The sequence below is a fragment of the Ictidomys tridecemlineatus genome, chromosome 3 (assembly GCF_052094955.1).
Source record: "Ictidomys tridecemlineatus isolate mIctTri1 chromosome 3, mIctTri1.hap1, whole genome shotgun sequence".
In the NCBI taxonomy this organism is placed as follows: domain Eukaryota; kingdom Metazoa; phylum Chordata; class Mammalia; order Rodentia; family Sciuridae; genus Ictidomys; species Ictidomys tridecemlineatus.
This window is the reverse complement of record NC_135479.1, coordinates 58,274,780-58,297,529: the sequence shown is the minus strand read 5'-3', so window position 1 is coordinate 58,297,529 and position 22,750 is coordinate 58,274,780. Positions and strand designations below refer to the sequence as shown.

Genomic DNA, 22,750 nt, shown 5'->3' with positions numbered 1-22,750 from the left:
AAGGAGATTGATATCTATGAAGTGATATTTTTAAATCCTCAAAGGTAGTAATCAAGGTAGTATATACAACATATACAACATCCTTCCATTTGTAAAAAGTGGAAAGTAAGACAGAAAATGTTATCAAAAGCACTAACATATATCCACATAGTAAATGGATAATAATATATGTAGGATTGCCGGTGGATAATTGTTCATAGTTGTTCTATTATGTGGTGAAAACATTTTGGAGAGTTGGCCACGGTGGTCACTTGTGAGGAAAGGGACTAAAGAAGTCCAAACACAAGAGAGATTTGCTTTCTTCTGCATACACTTTGATATACTTTGTGCTGTGATTTTTTTTCTAAATGCAATATTGATTTTTAATTAAAAGCCGTTAATCAAAGAAACCCATTTGGAATAATGAGTCATTGAGAATTTTTTTAATTGGAAATGAGTCTGAAACCTCCCAAAGGCAGATATTATCTGTTATTAAAGCATTTTTTATACGTCTCTGTCTAGGAACTACAACTGCTCCTGTTATGGATACATAGAAATTAGCATATGCAACTCTATTCTTCTAACAAACAAGGTATACACACACACACACACACACACACACACACACACACACACACACTTGCCAAAAAGAGACTGCACATGAATATTTAAAAAAACATCACTTAGATGTTTATCTTTTTTTGGCAGATGAATGAATGAATTTCATTTGTTTTTTGCATTTTTATTTTTTAATATTTTGACAATTAACTTGGATTACCTTCATAAAGAAAAAAATGTAGGTTTTAAATGAACAGAATTATAAATGCTTATGATATATGTATATATAAATGCATAAGTGTACATATAAAATGGGCAATGTTATATTAGAAAAGCATACTAATATGAAAGAAAATGCACCAAAATATTAACACTGCAAAACTCTTTCTATTGAAGATTTTTTTACTTCATTTTGCTATATTTAAGGTTTTATGTGAGGAGAATTATTGTAGTTTAAAAGGCAAAAATATTTTTAATGCTAGACATAAAATATCTTCAGAGTCAATATCTTAAGAACCTTTGTATCGTTGTAGGCTTCCTATGATTAAAGCAAATGAAAACTTTTCTTTTTGGGAGAATATTTTTTTTTTTCCAGAAAGGACAAGAAAAATACATTGTGCAATTAAATAGCTTTTAAAAATTCCTAATTGGAAAGCAGCCATTAGAAATAAAATCTGGAAGGTAACTCTACTTTCTACTTTGGAGCACCTTTCTACTTTGAACTGAGGGGAGGTAAGCAAAACTAGAGTTTTCTGCACCTTGCCTTCATATTGGTTGCAAATAAATACATGTTTTGGTATACACTAAAAGGAGAGAACAGAGTCCCAGCTATTCCTAAGGTCAAGCCTTCTTGATTCTCACTGAAAGTGATCTCAAAGACAGCTTTGCAAAGGGCTCCTTCCTCAGCAGAGGTAAGGAAAGAGAGAGAGAGAGAGAGAGAGAGAGAGAGAGAGAGAGAGAGAGAGAGAGAGAGAGAGAGAGAGAGAGAGAGAGAGAGAGAGAGAGAAACTACAGTTCAACAAAGCACATCCAATGAAAGACGATGTCAATTTATACTTCATGCTTTCATTCCTTAACCTTTGTTTTGAATATCTACAAATGGACATAATGATTAAAGTACTTCAGAGGAGACTTTCTGGAAGGTGCTTGTTAATACAGCACTGCTGCAGGTTTTTTTCATAACCACATTAACATTTGTCAATTTCCCCAACTGACTCACTTGGCAACCATGGAGTTTGGCATTCTAATGAGAACAGACAAGAAGGGATGAAGCACAGACAAAGAGGAGGTTCTAGAAGTATTTTAAATGTTATGAAGTGATAAGAATTAGATTGAAATGCTTCGGGGGAAATGGAAAATAATGATACCATTTTGTGGGTAAGTATATTTTTTATTATGCAATATGGAAAAAAAAGAACAGAATTGAGTGTAATCAACACATATAGATCCAACTCCCAAAATTAAGGAGTGTCAACATTTTGTCACATATTTGATGTGATTACTTTTAAGAAATAAATGTTACAAATACAATTGAAGCCCTCATTGTACTTCTCTTCTATACCATCCCTTCTCCACCTGATATAACCATTGTCATTTGTTACTATGTATGTAAATATCCATAAACAATATACACAGTTGTGTGTGAATTTTCAGTACCTATAAAAGTGTCATCTAGTATCCATTTTCCCACAAATTGCTTTCTTCATCCCACATTATGTTTATGGGATTTAATTACATCCCTACATGAATTTTTAGTTCATTCATTTCAGTAGCTTTAAAGCATTGTCTGCATGACACAATCTATCAAGTCTTCCATTGGTGTGTATTTAGGTCTTTTTTGCTTTTCTGTTTAACAAGCAACACTGGATGTTCTTGTACACATCGCCGCTTGTGCTTGCGCTACAGATTTTTAGTTAGTGAAACTAGGGATTAGGCAGCATCAGTCTTAATAGACATTGCCAAATTATTCTTCAAATAGTTTTACAAACTTATGAAGCACTTCCATCAGCAAGGAATAAGGGTTTCTATATTCCCATGTCCTTGTCAATGTAAAATTTCAAACTTTTAACATTGTCATTCTATTGGTAGTGAGTGATTTATCACTTTTGTTGGTTTTTAGTTTTTATTCTCCTGGATAACCACAACATAACATTTTATTCATATGTTTATTGACCATTCAGATTCCCTCACCTTAACATGTTAAACACCCATCCATATTTTTAAAAACTGTTTGCAAAAAAAAAAATTGTTAACTCGCAGAATTTTAGAAACTATTTCCTAGATAATGTTTCTTTTTCATTTACAAGAATTGAAATATATTTTTCCAATCTGTATTTTTGTTCACATTAAATTTCTTTTGTCTATTATCATAGGGAAATAGTTAATGTAAATGTCATTCAATTTATAAAGATGTTTCTGTCGTTTTATTTTCTCTCAGTTAATAAATATTGCCCTATCTTAATTCATAATGATGCTTTTACGTTTCTTTCTAAAAGATTTATAGTTTAGAACTTTTTACATTCTATTCACCTATTCAATTGGAACTTAACTTTGTTCATGGTATGAAGTAGAGAACTAATTTCATTTTCCACTTACGAAAGACTTTTTAAAAAAATTTTTGATGCACTGCCAATTGAATAGTGTAACATTTCTTTATCAATTTGTTAGACCCACCTGTTAGCTTTACCACATTTTCATATGTGCATTGGTTTATTTCTATCTATTTTATCTATTCCTAGATTATTACCATAATTTTATTAATATGGTATTATAATTAGTCTTGCTATATGGAAGGACACATTATTTCTCCCACATCTTCTAAATGATTTGCTGGTTCATCCTCTTTATTCTTCTATATGAATCTTAACATCAGCTTCTTAAATTCATTGAAAGACTGCATTTGAATAGGGAAATAGTTAATGTAAATGTCATCAGATTTATAAAATGTTTCTTTCTGTCATTTTCTCTCAGTTAATAAATATTGTCCTAATCTTAATTCATAATGATACTTTTATATTTCTTTCTAAAAGATTTATAGTTTAGGTTTTTTATACTCTATTCACCTATTCAACTGGAATTTAACTTTGTTCATTGTATGAAGTAGGGAGTGCATGGATTAATTTGGAGAATTAATCACCACCACCCACCATGCACCTAAAAATGTACATCCATCTTGATTCATTTATTTAACAATTATTACTGAGTGTCTGCAGTAGACAGGCAATGGTCTGGGTACTAGCTCTACAGAAGCAAAAATAAATAAATAATTTAAATGGACCAAACCCTGCTTTTGTGAAGCATACATAAATAAATGTCCTAGTAAGAATATAAATAAGTGAGCTACAAATTGGTTAAGTGCTAGGTTGAAAACAGAGTGGAGAAGGGAGATGGAGAGGACAGAGAGCAGAGGGATGAATAATTTTTAATTTCTCTCTTCACTTAATAGGGTTGAGTCAAGAAAACAAATCATTCTCTAGGTTTCAGTAAAGAAAATACACTCACTGAATTCTATGGGAGAGGCAGGAGTCCTATAAGATTGTAAGGCAGCACAGTTGAAACTTTAAACCAGAAGAGTTCGGATTTTCAAGTACAACAAACAAAATAATTGTGAGTGGGTTATTAGGTTTAATCATGACTTTAGCCTCTTGGTTCCTGGACTTGTTATTCTGACCATGGGAAAAAAAAATTATACCAGATCTTGGTTGCTGTTTGAAATATATACCATGAAACCAGAGATAGAAAAATATCTATCTCTTGCACATCGTGAGGGAGAAAGGAATAAAAAGGCAGAGCACAGAGGATTTTTAGGGCAGCCAAAAATACGAAAATACCATGTATGCTATCCTAATGGTTAATATGTATTAGTCATGTGTCCAAACCATAGACTGCACAACATCAGAGTGAACCCCACTATAAACCTTAGACTCTGGGGGGCAATGATGGGTTGGTCTAGGCTCTGTGGGAGATGTTGACCATGCAGGAGACCCTGCTGTCTGTGGGCATTAGTGTTGGTCCCTAGAAGGCAGGAACCTCATCTCGATCATATTTAGATCCCCAGAAATTCATACAGTGTCTGTTATACGAAGCTTAGTGTAAGGTAACGAAACATTCTAAACTAATAAAAGTTACAGAGAGGGGGAAAAGGAAACTCTATCAGCAATGAAAGCAAAGTGGAGTCAAGGGAAGGAAATTCAAATAAGAGGAGAAGCAGGAGGAGGAATGCACACTACATGAAGAAAATAATAAATTGATTCAATTTTCCAAAGAGTTCTGTTCATTCTAATCATTCTGCCCAAAATCTATCACAGGAGGTAAGTTTAGAAATATGGCCATTGGTTGGGCTATTGGACATGGCCATCCAGAAGGATGGTGATGGTGGCATTGGTGAATTTTGCATGACTGTAATGAAATATCTGAGGCAAGCAAACTTTATAAAGAAAATGAGTTTATATACCTCACAGTTTTGGAGGTCCCAACATCTCTCACATGATTGCCATAAGGACCACCTTCCAGCACATTAAATACTGGGGAGACACACTCAAGCTATAATCAAACCAGAGCAAGTGTTTAGTCAGTATGTGGCCTTGGAGGGGTGTGTGTGTGTGTGTGTGTGTGTGTGTGTGTGTGTGTGTGTGTGTATAATAGTCATCAAGAACCTCACCATTCATTAGACAAAGAGTGGGTAGAAGACAGCAAATGCAGTCCACAAAAGCTCATGCACAGCTCAGGCACAGGCTTTATTTACTTCAGTTCAGATCTTTCATTGATCTGACCTTTCACGGTCCCTACAGATATCATGGTGCATGCATATGAATCCTTTCCCATGGGACAAGAAAAGTAGGGTCATCCCTGTCTTCATAATATTCAGGTTTACCCACAGATATAACTTCAGCCTTTTCTTTTTTCCACTAAATTTTTTTTAATCCTTTGGCTGTTGAATGCAAGAGACTCTGGAACTGTATCTGTATGCACTAACACAACAAATTATATTACTTGTGGGCATATAATATCTCTCTATATAATCATTTATGTAATATGATCTGTTATGTCTATTTTATACATAAGGCAATTAATCAGTAGTTTAGTATTTACTATATTAAAATGTAATTGACTTGCATCCCTCAAGGTGATTGACTTTGATTTTAGAGACAAAAACACATTTTTTGGTGACATTGCTTATTGCAAATTAAAAAATATATCATTTTTATTCTATACTCATAGCCCTTGTGAATAAAAAAAAATATTGCAAGAGGATACATGCTTGGGTCTCTGTGGGATGCTTTACTATCAGCATCTTTGAATTGTTATTTGATCCCAGAATCTCAGGTATGTGAAGCCAACCCTGTCTCTAGGAGCAGCTTTCCATGCTTCAGGTCTCCCACCAACTGGTACTTTCTCCATTTTTAGGTTAAATATTTCTTCATTAAATTCCTTCTGAAAATTTGGAATTAGACCCATGATAGCACCCACAGATGTTTTCCTCCTTTGGTATTTATTCTATTAGCAGTTACTCCCTTGTCAATCCCCCTCATTCACTTGGTATTCGGGAAAGAAATGTGGCTTGTGTTAATATCTTCAATCGTCCTTCATAAAATAATATTTGGAGTCACTTAATTATCTTTATTACTTTTCTTTTAACTCTCTTCTATTTGCTATAGTTGTTCCATGCTTCTCCAAACAAACACTTTAAGATTCTTGGATGTGTCCAGTCAAGCAGTTACTGGCATATCATGGGGTTCTCTAATAAATAATTTTACCCATGAAGTTGACAACGTTGGGGAAAAAAATAGGTGAAAGATTTCACCAAATCTAGGAACTGAGTTAGAGGGCACCCAAGTGAGGGATGATTGAGAACTCCACACTCTTGCCCTAACTTGGTGAAAGAGTGAGTGCTATCAAAAGCAGAAGACAATTTAAGTAAAAGTATTCTCCTATTTCTCCCTATCTTGACCAAAAGGACATTTAAAAACCTGGTAGTTAGGAATGAGGTCAAGGTGCTAACTGTCTGCCAAGGATGTTCTCTGCCTATTACTATAAAAACTGAACCAAAGCTAAGGAAGATAATTGCAGATGAATAGAAATTTGGGGTAATGATAAAGTTAAATTCACCATTATATTCTTTTGTGGATACTATTGTTGGTGTTCTGTCCAAGAAGTTTTGAGTACATCAAGTTCACACAGGTATTCTCCTTTTTTTTTTTCTTAGAAGTTTTAAATGTCTGACTTTTATGTTTGTGTTCAGGTGAAAATGATTCACTTCAAATTTATTTGTGAATGTGGGATGATAAAGGGATTAAGCTTTAATTTTTCTTCACAGCTACATCTAGGTGCTTCTACATGTTTTTTTTTTAAGAGAGAGAGAGAGAGAGAGAGAGAATTTTTAATATTTATTTTTTATTTTTCAGCGGACACAACATATTTGTTTGTATGTGGTGCTGAGCATCGAATCTGGGCCGAACGCATGCCAGGTGAGCGCGCTACCGCTTGAGCCACATCCCCAGCCCTACATGGTTTGTTTTAAAAACATTTTTCTTTTATCACTGAATGGGCCAGGCATCCTAGCAGAAAAAGGAGTTGACCATAGGTAAGGGTCAAGATCTGGAGGTAATATGTTCTATTACTCCATTTGTCTATCTTCATGCCAACACTATGTTATCTTGATTATTGAAACTTTGTGGTAAGTTTTGAAATCGTGTATTACATAGACATCCGTCCAGCTTCTCTTTCACTTGAAAGATTGTGCATATTACTCTAGACCCCTCAAATTTCCATATAAAATTTGAAGTCCTAGGAATTTGATAGAGGTTCTTCCAATTTAGAAAGTTAATACCCTGACATTATTGTCTTCCAGTCTGTGAACAAGATCCATTCATGTAGATCTGTGATATGTATTTGTAAAGATAGCATATACTGATTTCATATATCATCCATTTTTATTTTCAACAATGCTTCATAATTTTGTGACACGTCTGTCTACCTATTCAAATATAGATTCAGTGATAGCTCACATCTCTTTGGTAAGATTTATTTCCATATATTTCCCGGATTTAGTGATGCCTAAATGGGATTTTTAAATTAATTGTTGTTAGAATACAGACACATCATATTTTTCATCCATTGAATCTGTAGACTGTAATCTTACCAAATTTACCTATTTGTCTTAGCATACTTACTTGTAGATTTCATAGTTTTCATCATACATGATTATGTTACCTGGCTATAAAGATGCTTATTTTTTATTCTTATTGCCTACTGTACTGATTAGAACATCCATAATTGTCATGAATAATAATAGTAAAATGTAAAACCTTGTCTTTGTTTTAGGAGAAAAGAATTTAATATTTCAAACTTAAGTATAATCTTAACTATAGGTTTTTAGAATTGTTCCATTTTATCCATATTTTGCTCAGATTATTTTTCTGTATCATTAATGAGAGTTGCATCCTGTCACTTGCAATTTGTCTCTAAAGAGATAATAATAAGGTTTTATTCCCCTAATTCTGTTAATGTAAGCTATGTTGATTGATTTCAAACTTTTTAAACAATGATTCCTGAGATAGTCTCTATCTGTACATAACATGTTATTATTTTGATATGTTGCTCAATTATATTTGCTAATATTTTGTTAAGAAACGTGTAATCCATGTTTATGAAGGATACAGTCTCTAATTGCCTTTTCTTGTTCTATCTTTGTTAGGTTTTCATGAGTCTAATGCTACCCAAGTGAAATAAATGTTGAAGTTACTCTCCTCCTTTATTTTCTAAAACTGTTTACACACAATTGGTGTTATTTCTTTCTTTTCTTTTTCTTTTTTCGTTTTTTTTTTTTTTTTTTTTTTTTTTTTTTTTTGGTACTGGGGAATTGAACCCAGTGGTACTTAACCTCTGAGCCACAATTCCAGCCTATTTTTTTTTTTTTTGTATTCTGTTTACAGACAGGCTCCCCTGAGTTGTTTAGGGCCTCACTAAATTGCTCATTCTGGCTTTGAGCTCACGATCCTCTGGCCTTAGCCTCCCAGACTGCTGGGATTAGAGGTATGTGCCCCCACACCTGGCTTATATCTTGAATTTTTGAGATTAGTCAATTAATTCATTTAAATCCGTGATTCTTTGGTAGGGTTTTTACAAATTCAATTCCTTTGATAGAGCTCATGTTATTTGAACTTTCTATTTCATTGTGTGTTGCTTTTAAATGTTTTATCAAGGAACTTGTCAATTTCTTTAGTTATTCAATTTATTTATAAAATATCTATAATGTCCCATTATTTTATTTTTAGTGTCTTTTGGATTTGTAGTAGTATTCCCACATTCTTTCCTTTAATTTTTATCAACATAGTTGAAGATTTGTACTTTCTTTTATTTAAAAAACGTTTTTAAATATTAGTTTCTATATTATTTATTTTCTGTCTCTTTCTGGTTCTTATTTCAATTTTAATCATTTCCTTTCTTCTATATTAATTTTCTTTGTCTAGATCTCAAAATGAAAACATAGGTTTCTTTCCTAAAATGAATCTTTAATGCAATTAAATTTTCTTCTCAATAATATATTAGTTACATTTCATGAATCAGATGTTGTATTTTGTTTATCATCCAGTTGAAAATGGTTTCTCTCTTGCAGTTTCTTCTAAGATTCTTCAGCCAAAGTATGTTAATTAATTTCTTAATATTTTGGAATGAGAACTATTTTATGCAAGTGGTTCCTTATTTTAATATCACTGTGATCAGCTAATACATGTTATATGAGACTTGTTTCATGGCTCAGCATGTGGAGTAAATTTGATCTCCAGGGACAGATATATTCTGTGGCTAGCACTCTGCAAAGTTTTAAGTTGTCATGCTGGCCCACATACTACTTATATGAGGGTTCTTATAGCTAGATTCTCCTTACTCTGTTCCGTGGAACCTTCTCCTATCACTGCTCTGATAGGTAAAAGAACAACCATGGTCTGATTTTCTGAAATTTAATTTGCATAGTTTATTTATTTCTCTTATCTCATTTATTTGTTCTGAAAAAAACTCAGTAATTAATCGTTTATTAGCTGAGACAAAGTCTCTTGTAACCTTACACATCCTGAGTAAAACTGGAACTCCAACTCAGTGTATTTTGATGTAAATGTTTTTGTCTCAGGGGTATTCTTTGTTTATTTTTTATTTATTTATTTTTACCTATTAACACAAAATTTAGACAGTTTTTTTAGACCATTTTAGTTCGGCAGCATTAAGTACATCTTTATTATTGTGCAGCCATCACCACCACCTATACCCAGAACATGTTCATCTTCCCAGGCTGAAGCCCAGTGAGCCATAGCTCCTCATTCCCTCTTCCCCTTTCCCAGAAACCACCATCTACTTTTTGTCACCTGCATTTTACTAATCCATGTACTTCGCATAGGTGGAACCACGTAGAATCTGTCATATCATAACTGGCATATTTCGTGTGGCCTAATATCCTCCAGGTTCATCCATGTTTTAACATGTATCATGATTTCTTTCCTTTTTAAGGCTGAATAATATTTTCTCGTATGTCTATACCACGTGCTATCTATCTATTCATTAGTCAGTGGGCGCTTGAGTTGCTTCTACATTTTTGCTACTGCAATTAACGCTGCCATGAAGAGAGGGTTGGAAACATCTGCTCGGATTCCTGCTTTCAGTTCTTTTCGGTTTAAATCTAGAAGTTGAATTGCTGGATGGTATGGTAATTATATTTTTTAATTTTTGAGGAACTTCCATATTATTTTTCCTGTAAGCCATGTGTCAGGGTCTTTGGAAAAAAAATCAATTGAGAGTTTAATTTAGTTTGAAAGCCTTTGGATTATATAACAATACCAACTTGACTTTTTCTGGAGACCAGCAGACTCAAAAGCAAGAGACAAAGATCTGACTGCATTTTCTAAATAATGTGTTGCTAATTAGCTTTCTATTAATCCATAAGCAATGAATTTATGTCATTTCAAACAAGATGACCAGTCTGGGTTAATAGAAACAACCTCTCAAAGGGAGGACTTGGCAGAGACAGTATCTCATGACATGGTTACATAAAATATAGAGGACAATGTGGTCCGTGGCAGAGTCCCTAGCTTCCACAACCCTTCCCACCTCCAGGCTGCTGAAATTCTGGATAATTATATAGGAAGAAATCAGCCTTCCCTCTCTGTTCTCTAGGTAGGGTATATTTACCTGGAGCCCAAGTGGACAGGATAGGAACCCAAAGGAAACCTGCTTATACTGCTTTGGTATAAATAGCAGGACTGGGTAGATGAGTATATATTGGTTCAAGAATAAGCACACCAAATGAAAAGACACGCACAGACACACACACACACACACACACACACACACACACACACACACCACAAATGCAGGCAGTACAAAATCCCCCCAAATATAAGGGGAAAATAAACATAAGTAATTAGAGTTTGGAGATGTAGTTTTGTGGTAGAGCACTTGCCTAGCCCTGAGTTTGATTCTGTAAAATAAAAATAAGTGGTTAAACAAATCAAAACAAAACAAAAAAAGAAGAAAGAAAGAAAGAAAGAAAGAATTGAAGGAAGAAAAGGGGAGGAAAAAAGAAGGCTATACTTCTAAAGAATCATTTCAGGAATGATGAGAAAGGTTGGAAAAGTAAGAACTTTACTTCTCAATATCATTAAAACCAATGACTTGCTCATTAGTATGATGTCGCATGCCTGTAATCCCAGTGGCTTGGGAGGGTGAAGCAGGAGGATGGTGAGTTCAAAGCCAACCTCAGCAACTTAGCAAAACCCAAAGCTACTCAGTGATATCCTTTCTCTAAATAAAATACAAAAATAGGACTGTGTATGTGGCTCAGTGGTTAAACGCCCCTGGGTTCCATTCGGTACCAAAAAAATTAAAAATTAAAAAAACAAAATAGATAAAATCAATGGCTCCACGAAACAAAGAATAAAAGATGAAAAGACAAGCACTCAACCGAGGTGAAGAGAAACAGGGCTAAGAAAACAAGGGCGGGAAATAAATAGAGCCCCTATGGAACATGAAGAAATAATAAAAAAATTAAATTAAGGCAGAAAAACAAATGCAATGATACGAAGAATATTAGCCAGAATTCAGAGGAAAATAAGACACACAGAAGCAATCAGTAAGGTTTTTTTTTGTTTGTTTTTTTCTGAATAATCACTGATAGGCCTTAGCATACCAAAAACGAATTATTGAAAATGATTAAGACCAAGACCTAATTTGGTCGACTTAACTGATTTTAAGAATGAATTCTCCAGGCATTTAGATCAGAGTTTCTCAACCTCAGCACCGTGGACATTTGAATCAGATAGTTCTTAGATTTGGAGGAATTGTCCTTGTATCATATTTAGCAGCATCCCTGGAGGTCCACTCCTTAGATTCTGGTGGCTTTCCCCTTTCCCCAGGTTGTGACAGCCCAAACTGTCCCCTGCACGGCACAATCAGCCCTGGGTAAAGCCACTGAAGAAAACACATCACCAAAGAGATCCACAGTAGGCTATTACAATATTCACAACCAGATGCACCAAAGGCCTGCAAAGTAAGGTTGGTTCACAGAATTTTAAAGGCGATGAGAGGTGTCCTAGGATTTACTCTTCAGGCAAGTTGTTATCAGCTTTTATGAAGAGCTTAAAAGTCAGAATGAAAATACAAGCTCCTCGCATTAAAAGGGACAAAGAATCTAACCAAAAATTCACCCCCCCCCAAAAAAAGACAAAATACAAATTCTAATAAATATGAAAACGTCCAGCCCTATCAAACGGAAGTAAAAAGGCATGTTATTTTTCAAAGATAGAATTAACCAATTGAATGCCCCAGAGGACTCACAGCTCTGTGAAGGTGTGCAAAAATTTCCTGTAAACTACCTGATGGGTGCTTTGGCTTTGTATTTAAAAAAACAAAAACAAAAAAACAACAACAACAAAAAACCAAACCTTAAAGTCTGTATTTCATTAGCTCAGACACTGAGGGTTTGTCTTAAAGTAATCTAAATAAATGGAAAGATTCATCTAAAAATGTGTAATGTGCTGTTACTGGTTATAGGAGAAAGCTGCACTTAACCTAAATGTATTATAATAAAGGATTGGTCAGTACATCTATATGGCAGTCCTAAAAGATCATTTTGAATAAGAGTTCTTGCTGGCACTGGACAAAACTCTAATTGTATTTAAAAAGGAACTACATAAATGCACACATGCACATAGAGAGAAAGTAACTACTTACATGAAAAAGCTGCACAGATTATTACTGGATAATAAAGTTTCAGGTTTTTTTCATTTTGGGGGGTGATTTATCTGTACTTACCATATTTAACATTAATTTTTTTAAAAAAGCTTTTTTAAATAAAAATATAATGAGTGGCCTTTATGGAGCATTTGTTCTGAATTGGGGGGTTGAAAATCAACCCATTCAAATAATCTTAGGACCCCATTAGGGTGAACAAATATATTCTGAGTGGATTCCTCTCTGCCCTGTTCCCTGTTCTCATTCGGGCCAAGACTGGGTATGCAATATTTAAACTCCACAGAATCATCTGTGTCCGGTTATCATAGTCGTCATGATAATCACAAACAGTATCCAAAGACACCAAAACATGCCAGGGAATTCAGCTAACAATTAGTCTTGCCTCTTTTTCAGAATAGAGGGCTGTGATCCCCGCTCTGGAATGCACCATTTGATTCAAAGATTCCCTTGGAAAAAAAAAATCTCTGTTATATATGGAAATCTAAAGTGCTGGAATATGATTTACAAAAATTAAATTGGCAAGGAATGTGGCAATAAAGTTGTCTAATGTGTTCCAGGGTGCTGGTGGGAAGATGATTTAAAATAGCCAAGGGCAAGAGCGATTTAAAATCGGCTGCTGGAGCAGTGACCGATTTTAAATTTTTTTTTTTTTTTCCTGAGCCGTCTGAATCTTGGGTTGGGTGCACAGCATTTTAGTTCAAAGGCTGTAGTCCATTTCAGGGTTTGACAGGGAGAAGTAAGAGGCCAGCTGAATCCTTGCCAGAGGATATAACAAAGAATTCAGAATCCTATACCCAGCCCAGCTCACACTCACACACAAAACAATGGTCCCTTTTTCCCTTGTTTGAAATGCAAACCAGTCACTTTCCGTCTTCCTACCCTTGTCACTAATGAAATCATCTTTGCAGAGCTCTTACAATGGCTTCTCTCTGTGTCTTGGGGGGCACCCTTTTCCTATTAGCCTTGCTTCCTCTTTCTCCCAGAACTCAGGTTTCTAGAAGGTGGCAGTGGCTGGAGAGCAAATATCTTGCCCATCTTGCCTTGCTCTTGCCTGGAACCTGGAAGGAGCTAATAAAGATACATAGCAGAACCAGGATGGGAAATCATAAGTCAATAGGAAATCTTTGCACTTTAAGTCGGAGATATTTGAACTTGTTTGTTATTGCAGCAGATCTAATCAAAGCTGATACCTGGACCATATTTCTATCATTGGCATTATGACCTATGAGGACAAATGTGCTCTCAGTATAGTATTTAGTATGAAGTTGATATCTGATAAATGTTTGAAAAAAAAATCAAATGCAAGGAAAAGATCTAAAGTTTGCAGTGCCAGCTCTGTCATTTTCTAACTAAAGACCATCACTCGATTTTATCTATAAGTAAGGATACAATTAGCCATTTGGTTTGCCAAAGTTGTTGCAATGCACAAAAATCACAAGTGTTTTTTGAAGCATGGGGTAAGCTATAAACCACAGTGCAAATGAACTTACCTGTTCAAGTCAGTGGAAACAAGTGTTATTTCTACCTCATTTATTTGAGAAGTTGTTCATTGTTTATTTTTAGTTGAGGCACAAGTTGAAAAGGTTTGTCTTGCCTCTGAACAAGGCAGAAAGTAGAGATGTGGAAGGATCCAGGTCAAGTTGCCCGTGTCTCAATGCACATGTAAGTCATCAAGTGGCCATGAGCCTTCAGCTAAGACTTATCCCTTCTCCAGATCTTGGTTTCCTATGTACAGAAGAGTTATGCTAGATGGCAGATCAGCTCCTTTTCAACTCTAACATTCCAGGACGGATTTCATGTGGTCATAGATGTCATAGGTCGGGCTCCACAAAGCTGTTCTGTTGAATTGATCTGTGGCCTCTCAATGACTGGTTGGCGCTACCTCTGTCAACATTTCTCCATGAAAAGTGAGCAACTGCTGACCATCCAGAGGCTTCCAAGTGTCCACCTGTTTGGCATGGAGGCCTAGCACATGAGTGCTTGACCAAATGACTTAATTTTTTTTTCCACCCAGACATTTCGGCTTGGTCTTGTTTCAGCCTCTTTCTCCAGACCTTGGAAGAAAATCCTAGGACAGAGTGAAGACCAAGAGCAAAATGTGGACTTGGAGATCTTTTCCATACACATTTGCTCATTAGATAAGAAGGGCACTGATCTCTTTATGTCATTTCTTCAGACGTTGTGCTCTGATCTCTCAGAATAAGATACGTATATAACTCTGGATGCTTTAGATCCTAAAAAGATGTAGTGACAAATAAAAATGACATGCAGTTTCACCTCTGCTGGGTATGTCAAAGTAACAGATAGAAAAGGTGGGTGTTTGAAGGGAGTCTCTTTGTTTCTCTTTCTGCTCTGTCTATACCTAGCTGTGGGCATGTCTTGGGGTTCATTTCTTGATCTTTATCTCTCTTTTATGGTACTAGGAATTGAACCCAGGGGCATGTGACCACTGAGCCACATCCCCAGATCATTTTTATATTTTATTTAGAGACAGAATCTTGCTGAATTGCTTAGGGGCTCGCTTAGCTGCTGAAGCTGGCTTTGAACTTGCAATCCTCCTGCCTCAGCCTCTCCAGCCTTGGGATTACAGACGTGGGCCAATGTCCCTGGCTTCGCCTCTTCTTATTGATCAGCTTCAGAAAATATTTGTATTTCCATAACTTCAGTAAAACCTCTTACTTATAATCATAGAGGATGCAAATAAATCTGAACTGGGTCAACAACCCAAAGCAATGTATTCACATCCAGTAGGGAGATACATGACCCTTACTGAAATGTAACATAGCATCCAAATATCCATAAATGATTACATAGATTGTGAAGCATATCTTCATTTGGTGAAAAGAACTGTTGCTACATTATGTCAACATAGGAAGTAAAGAAAGGCCTTTTACTTATTTGAACAGATATTCTTTGAGCAATGTGTCAGTGTTCCATATTATCAATCTAATTCCATGGTGAGAAAGAACAACTTATTCTCAAAGTGTTTTAAAGCTGTAGTATTTATTTGGCACATGATTATGAGGTCTAGCAGTTTCAGCTGGGCTCAGCAAGGGCAAGCAGTTGTGTGAGCTGGGGACTGGCTAGTCTATGACGGCCTTCAATGGGACAGTTTATTTCTATTCCACAAAGTCTCCCATCTTCTCACCAACTACCAAGGCTAGTTCTCAAAGTGATAAGCAGTGTTTCCCAAGAGAACATACTAGAATGTATAATATCACCATCTATCCTAACTGGCGACCTAATGCTGGGTCCACAGAATCTGACTATCCCATAACTAAAGAAAACAGCAAAGAAAGCACGCAACCACACAGAAGAACCTTTTCAAAATCCATGATGGCTCTCCGACCTTAAGGGTCTGTGGAAAGAGAGCGAGCCACTGGAATTCTTTTTTTCTTTTTCTTTAATTTTAACAAATTAACAGCAATATATATATATATATATATATATATATATATATATACATATATATATATATATATATGCAAAGGACTTGACTTTTCATATTGACAGTGGCTATCACAACAAGTAGAAAAAGACCTAGAAACCATGGACAAACAGAATTTTCTAAGAACTGCTGGGAGAAAGGAAATAAACTACTAGGAGAAAGGAAAGGATCAGAAGTTAAAATGTTATATCCATTTATTCTGATTAATTAATTAATTAATTTTATTTTTGAAGCTATTATGAAGGGGCTAGATATCCTAATTTCTCTTTCTGAGGATTCATCACTGATGTATAGAAATGCATTTGATTTATTGGTGTTGATTATATATCCTGCTACTTTGCTGAATTCATTTATTAATTCTAGAAATTTTCTGGTGGAGTTCTTCTGATCCTCTAAGTATAGAATCATGTCGTTGGCAAATAGTGATAATTTGAGTTCTTCTTTTTCTATTCTTATTCCTTTAACTTCTTTTGTCTTGTTTAATTGCTCTGGCTAGCATTTCAAGGACTATGTTGAGTAGTAGAGGTGAGAGAGGGCATTTTTGTCTTGTTCCAGTTTTTTTTTAATTGCTTTTATTTTTTTAAATACATGACAATGGAATGCATCACAATTCTTATGACACATATAGGACACAATTTTTCATATCTCTGTTTGTATATAAAGTATGTTCACCCCAAGACATGTCTTCATACACGTACTTTGGATAATGATGTTGGAATTCTTTATTCTTATATAGGGGGCACACAAGGGGAGGTTCCATGGAACATTTTATCCCCCAAAGGGCAAAGGAGCAGGATGACAAAGGAACAGGTGAGTGTAACTCAACCCCAGTGGGTGATGCCTACTCCTGGAACCACGCTTTGTTATCCCAGCTGGGCTAATGCCCAAGTGACTGCGACCTGGCACTACCATGCCAGACTGAAGTCAATAATCGTTCAGAACCTTGGCACATCAGGACACCTGCATCCAGGGCAGCTCCCTACAGAATGAGGTCTGTGGTAGTCGGGGTTTCGTTGCTGTGACCAAAATACCTGACAAAGCACAATTTAGATAAGGAAATCTTTATATTGGCTCGCCATTACAGAGGTCTCAGTCAGTGGTTGGCTGGCTCCAAGACAGAAACAGCATGGCAGAAAGGTATGGCAGAGGAAAGAAAGAGAGAGAGAGAGAGAGAGAGAGAGAGAGAGAGAGAGAGGAAGAAGGAGGAGGAGGAGGAGGAGGAGGAGGAGGAGGAGGAGGAGGAGGAGGAGGAGGAGGATGAGGATCCAGGGACAGGTATAGTCACTAAGGCCATGCCCCCAGAGACCTACTTCCTCCAGCCATTTGGAGGTAACCACAGTTACTACCCAGTCGTCCATTCACAATATTTATCCATCAAATGTGTCAACCCACTAAGAAGGTCAGAGCCTTCATGATTCAATCATTTCTCAAAGCCCCACCTCTGGACACTGCTGCATTGCCTAATATGTGAGTTGTGGGGTGGAGGGATATATTCCAGATCCAACCTATAAAACCTATAAAAAGGTCTCTTGAGGCTGGGGTTTGAAAATGTCACAACCTGACATCCATCACATTCTGTGGATCATTTCAGATCAAAATCAATCCAGACTCAAGAAATAATGATGGGAGGAGATGCAGCATCAATTTGCCAGTATTATGACTGTAGAAGGAATGAAGAATTGGGACTATTCTTATAAGAAATCCGTCATTTCCCTGCAGATTCATTCTCTACTCTCTACACTCCAATTCCTGCCGGTGGGAATGACCTATGTGGGGTACATGGATGGAGGCCCATTCCCATGGTCATCTGGATGGATATAAATGGAAATTGGAAAGACAGTTACAAGAGGGAAGTTTGTGAACTTTTTTCCTGGTTTCTTCCGACTGGTTTTCCCAGTATTCCTGTTAAGGGGGCCATGAGGTATGAAATGGGGTCTGAGGCAGTGAGGAAATGTGGGATTGGGGTGTAGTATTCTGGTTGATCTGGTTGAGATGATCTTTCTAAGGAGAGTTTTTAACATAAATCTAAATACCGTGAAAGAATGAGCTATGTAGGAAAACAAATCCAAGAAGGTACAATGATCCAGGCACTGAGGGCAGCCTGGGCATTCTGTGCTAGAGACCAGACCCTTTCAGGATCACCAGCTGCCAATTCACAACTGCTGGCAGGACATCCAGTGAGTGTCTTTCCACCCCCCAACTCAATCTATGCCCAGATAAAATGATCATATTTTTATTCTTCTATAATTCTTTTTTTAATATTTATTTTTTAGTTGTAGGTGGACATAATATCTTATTTTATTTTTATGTGGTGCTGAGGTTTGAACCCAATGCCTCCCATGTGCTAGGCAAGCACTCTACCACTAAGCCACAACCCCAGCCCTCTCCTATAATTTTTATTTTCATCAATCTTATGATTTTTTTGTGCATTAGAAACCTTAGAATCCAGGGGCTGGGGTTGTGGCTCAGTAGTAGAGAGCTCGCCTAGCATGTACGAGGAACTGTGTTTGATCCTCAGAGCCATATAAAAATAAATAAATAAATAAAGACATTGTGTCCAACTACAAATATATATATATATATATATATATATATATATATATTTATAAAGAAACTTTAGAATCATTCTCACCTCATTCCAATCCAATATTTGCTTATTTTTCTATGAGATGATTTAACTTAGAAACATAAGTTCCCTGTAATTCTTACAGAGTCTTTGAGTGGCCTTTATCCTATCTGAAAGAGATAGCAATAGATACAACAAAGTTATTCTAGAAATTAAATGAGGCAATATGATGAATCAAACTGTTTAGCGTAGTTTCTGATATACAATTGAATGCCAATAAATATTCATTTTTTTTGTGTGGATACAGAAGGTATTTTAAAATATACTTTGCAACTTTATTTTAAAAAGAATTTTTAATCAAAATAATATACACACACAGTACCTGCTGCCAGTGCTCCACCCTACTTCCTGCATCCTCCCCAGTCCCTGTGGTCCTCACCACAGCCGAATGGCATTATCCACATCTCTGTGCCTCAAAGTTTATTCAAGAACCACAGCAGCCTGCTCTGCCCTCTACTGAACAGTGAGACCAAAGTGCTGAGAAATTAGCACCACTCTGTGAGTTAGAGATGGGTTTCTAAACACCCCCGGTTCCCCTGCTTATCGTGTGGGATAAGTAGGAGACATGCATATTATATTATTCTCTAGTTTCCTCTTGAAATTAAATTTAGTTGCCTACCAGCTTATTAACCTGGTTTTTGTTGGTTTCCTTAATTTCCTATACAGTTTTCCCTGCTTCCGTGCAGATATTTCTTGTACCTCTGAAATATCTCAGCATGCCTCCAAATCCTAGCTCAAGGTCTACTTCTAGGTGAGGCCAGACTAAAATGATAAGAGTTAAATGGTGCAGAATATCCTGTGATAAAAACCGCTAAGGATCCCCTCCCTTCTCCTAAATCCTCCTCCCCAAGGACAAATTTTATTCATTCTTTCTGCTTTTAATTCGTCTTATGATATACCTTCATAACAGAAGATAAAGTGCTTATGTCTCTGTTTTCCAATTTATAGACATTTTGGACAGTATCTATGGACTCCCTTATACAAAACAAGAATATTTAGTTACTTAGGAGGCTTCAATTTTGACATGATAATTTTAGTATGTGAATTTTGTCATTGATTAGATTTGAATGAAAATAACATCTTTAGACCTACAGTCACTCATAAATCAACTTTAGACAGTACATGCTGAAACCCTCTTTGGAAAAGATAGGGTAGCTCCACCCCATACTGTCCCTACCCACTCTCTGTCACCTGGACTCTCACTCTTACTGTGTCCCGGTTGATACATTTGCTTTTTCTCCTTCAGCCTTAACAAAGCCTTCTCTGCCTCCCCTGTCAGTATGTGGCAACTGTAGAAGAGAAGGTTAATCTTAACAACCTGGACACAGTCAAAGTGTGGTTGGCAGAAGCCAGGTAAATATACAAAATTATATGGGATTGTTTTCCATTTCTTTAAGTCTCACATCATAATACCTGGCCACTAAGAAAAGTCTGTTTCTTCAAAATCAAATGAGCTCTTGAATCGTAGATTCTATCAACTGTTTATAATTGCACCCTGTTCTAATTTGGTTCACTGTTGGGCCAAAGCCTTCTGGCATTGTGTGTGTGTGTGTGTGTGTGTGTGTGTGTGTGTGTGTATGTGTGTGTGTGTCTGCCTTTATTTCATTTTGTTTCTCTGGGGAAACTAATTACCTTTCCTTTTTCTTGATTTAATTGTCTTTATTGTATCCTCATTATTTTTCAGTAGTTCAGTTCCAAAATTCCATTTCTTCCTGGAGACTTATTCCTTCCCTTTCAATCTACACTGTCAAAATGTCTTTGTAAATTCTGAGAAGAAGGCCCTGGTGATGGCGGACTAGATTGTAGACCTTCTAAAAACCCCCACATGGAGACACAGAGAACCTCCTCTAGGTAACAAAATCAAAAACTCCTCAATAACCTTTACAAAAAAAAAAAAAAGAAAAACCCTAAATGACAGGATACCCCATGAATTCCAAAATACAAATCTTTGGGAGAATGTCCAACAATTCCCAAATCTGTGTGTGTTGGTGTTGGTGGGGAGAAAGCAAAGAAGAGCAAGAAACCTCAGACAGATTGAGAGCAGGAGCCATAAAAGAGCTGATCTTTATTTACTGTAAAGTTCAGTGGGTCAATTTGAAAATACTGATTGCACCCAGGAGTACAAGCGGCCCCAGGAAGACACAAAGTTTGGAGATGTCTGGTGCTGTGAACTTAATCCGACAGGTGAGACTTCCTTTCCAAGATAGGACCCTGCTAAGGTTTGAATGTGATTTGTCCCCATTGAAATTCACGTTTGAGTTTAATCCCCACTGAACCTGTCTATGGGGTGCAGAGGTGAGGGCTTTTGGAGATGATTACGTAGGAGGAAATCATCAGGTTAGGGCCCCAAGATTGAATACTGGTGGCTTTGTAAGAAGAGGAAGAGGGACTGGAGGATATATAGGGGCACATTCTCTGTCTCTTGCATGAGATGCCCTGTGCTGCCTCAGGACTCAGCCAACCTGAAATCCATCACCAGCTGTGGCCTTCGAACCTTGCACCAGAATCGTGAACCCAGATGGACCTCTTTTCTTTATCGCTTACTGTTGCAATGGGCAAAGGTGCGACTTATGCAGTCGAAGGGGAGAAATGAAGAATGTCCACATGCTTCTGCCCTTTTCCATGCTTTATTCACTCAAATCAACTCAATACAATTTTACTCTCTAGGTTCTTCATCAAGAAAATGACAATCCTTAACGCTGGGCACTGCCATAGACATCATCAATCCACAGCAAACAATTCTAAGTTAATTCTAAGCACTGCAAACACTCTTCATCATGACGGGCTCATGACAGACATTCCCTCTGCAGGCGAAGCTCAAGTGCCAGGTCTAAAGTCCCAAGCCTTGGGTTCTAAGGCCAGCAGATGCACATTCACTCAGACCCGGGCGATCAGGTCAGGGACTGAGGCAGGCTTCTCCTGGGGTGGAGCTGATGCTGGTTGAGGAGAGGGTCGTGGGGAGAAGTTGCAGTTCCCACCAGAGTCAGGATGTGGCTGTCGAGTTTGGGAGCCATGAGGATCATGCAGAGGATCAGGCAAGTCAAGAGAAGAGATAAGATGTCAGTCCAGGTCCTCATCAGGCTCTCTGGCATGAGGGCATCAGTGTCAGCTGGCTGAAGGTCTGTTCATTGGCTCCATCATTTCTACTAAATCTTGGGCCTTCTGACCACCCTTTCAATCCTATCAGCTGCCACCAAATTTCTCAGTGATGTCATTTGCCCTGGGGTTAAAGCATCTGGCCTGGTGGTCCCCACCCTGATTTTCTTGCCTCTCCCCCTTATGGGGGTGAGGGCCACATGACAGAGACTTCACTCTGAGCTCGTTAGGGTGGGGAGAAGTGACTTGTTCATGTCAGGGCTATGCCTGATGATCATATTGGAGGGCTCCTTAGGCGTGCCTGGTGGGACTGCAGGTTTCAAAGTGGAGTTTTAGAATGGACTTGCTTAGGCTAAGACTTAAGGCCCTCCTTACACTTACCCATCTCTGGTATTGTGTTATTAACAACAAGGAAACAGACTAACACAGACACCGAGGGAAACTGATGGAAGTTGAATCAAAATTGAGCAATTAGGGGACAAGGGAGAGGAAGAAAAAAAATTCGATTTTTTAACACAACAGGAAAACAACCGAACAGAAAGCTCTGTAAAGTTGGAAAAATTCTTTGAACAAAAAGCTCCTTTACAATATCCGAAAAATTTATTTATGTAAATGAGCGATCATTTATAAAAATGAGCCATAGAAAAGTATCAAAATCACATTTCACAGAAAGTAAAGACTTGAGAGGAAATAAAGCAGGCTAAGTTTCCCGCGGACAATGACAATACTCTTAAAAGAAAGACATAAAAACTTGATAAAAATGTTCATCTTCTACCTCAGACAATCGAGGTGGCTTTTCAAAA

At 36.9% G+C, this 22,750-nt stretch overlaps 1 long non-coding RNA gene across 1 annotated transcript in view; it reads left to right on the top strand.

The window, feature by feature from the left end:
- The window catches only part of LOC144376176 (uncharacterized), a 71,729-nt gene extending 51,390 nt beyond the window's left edge, over positions 1 to 20,339 (top strand). Inside the window, exons 3-5 of the long non-coding RNA XR_013436340.1 lie at positions 6,942 to 7,004; positions 16,962 to 17,035; positions 17,945 to 20,339. This is a non-coding gene — a long non-coding RNA (uncharacterized LOC144376176). The remainder of the gene's footprint in view (positions 1 to 6,941; positions 7,005 to 16,961; positions 17,036 to 17,944) is intronic.
- The last annotated feature ends 2,411 nt before the right edge of the window (positions 20,340 to 22,750 follow it).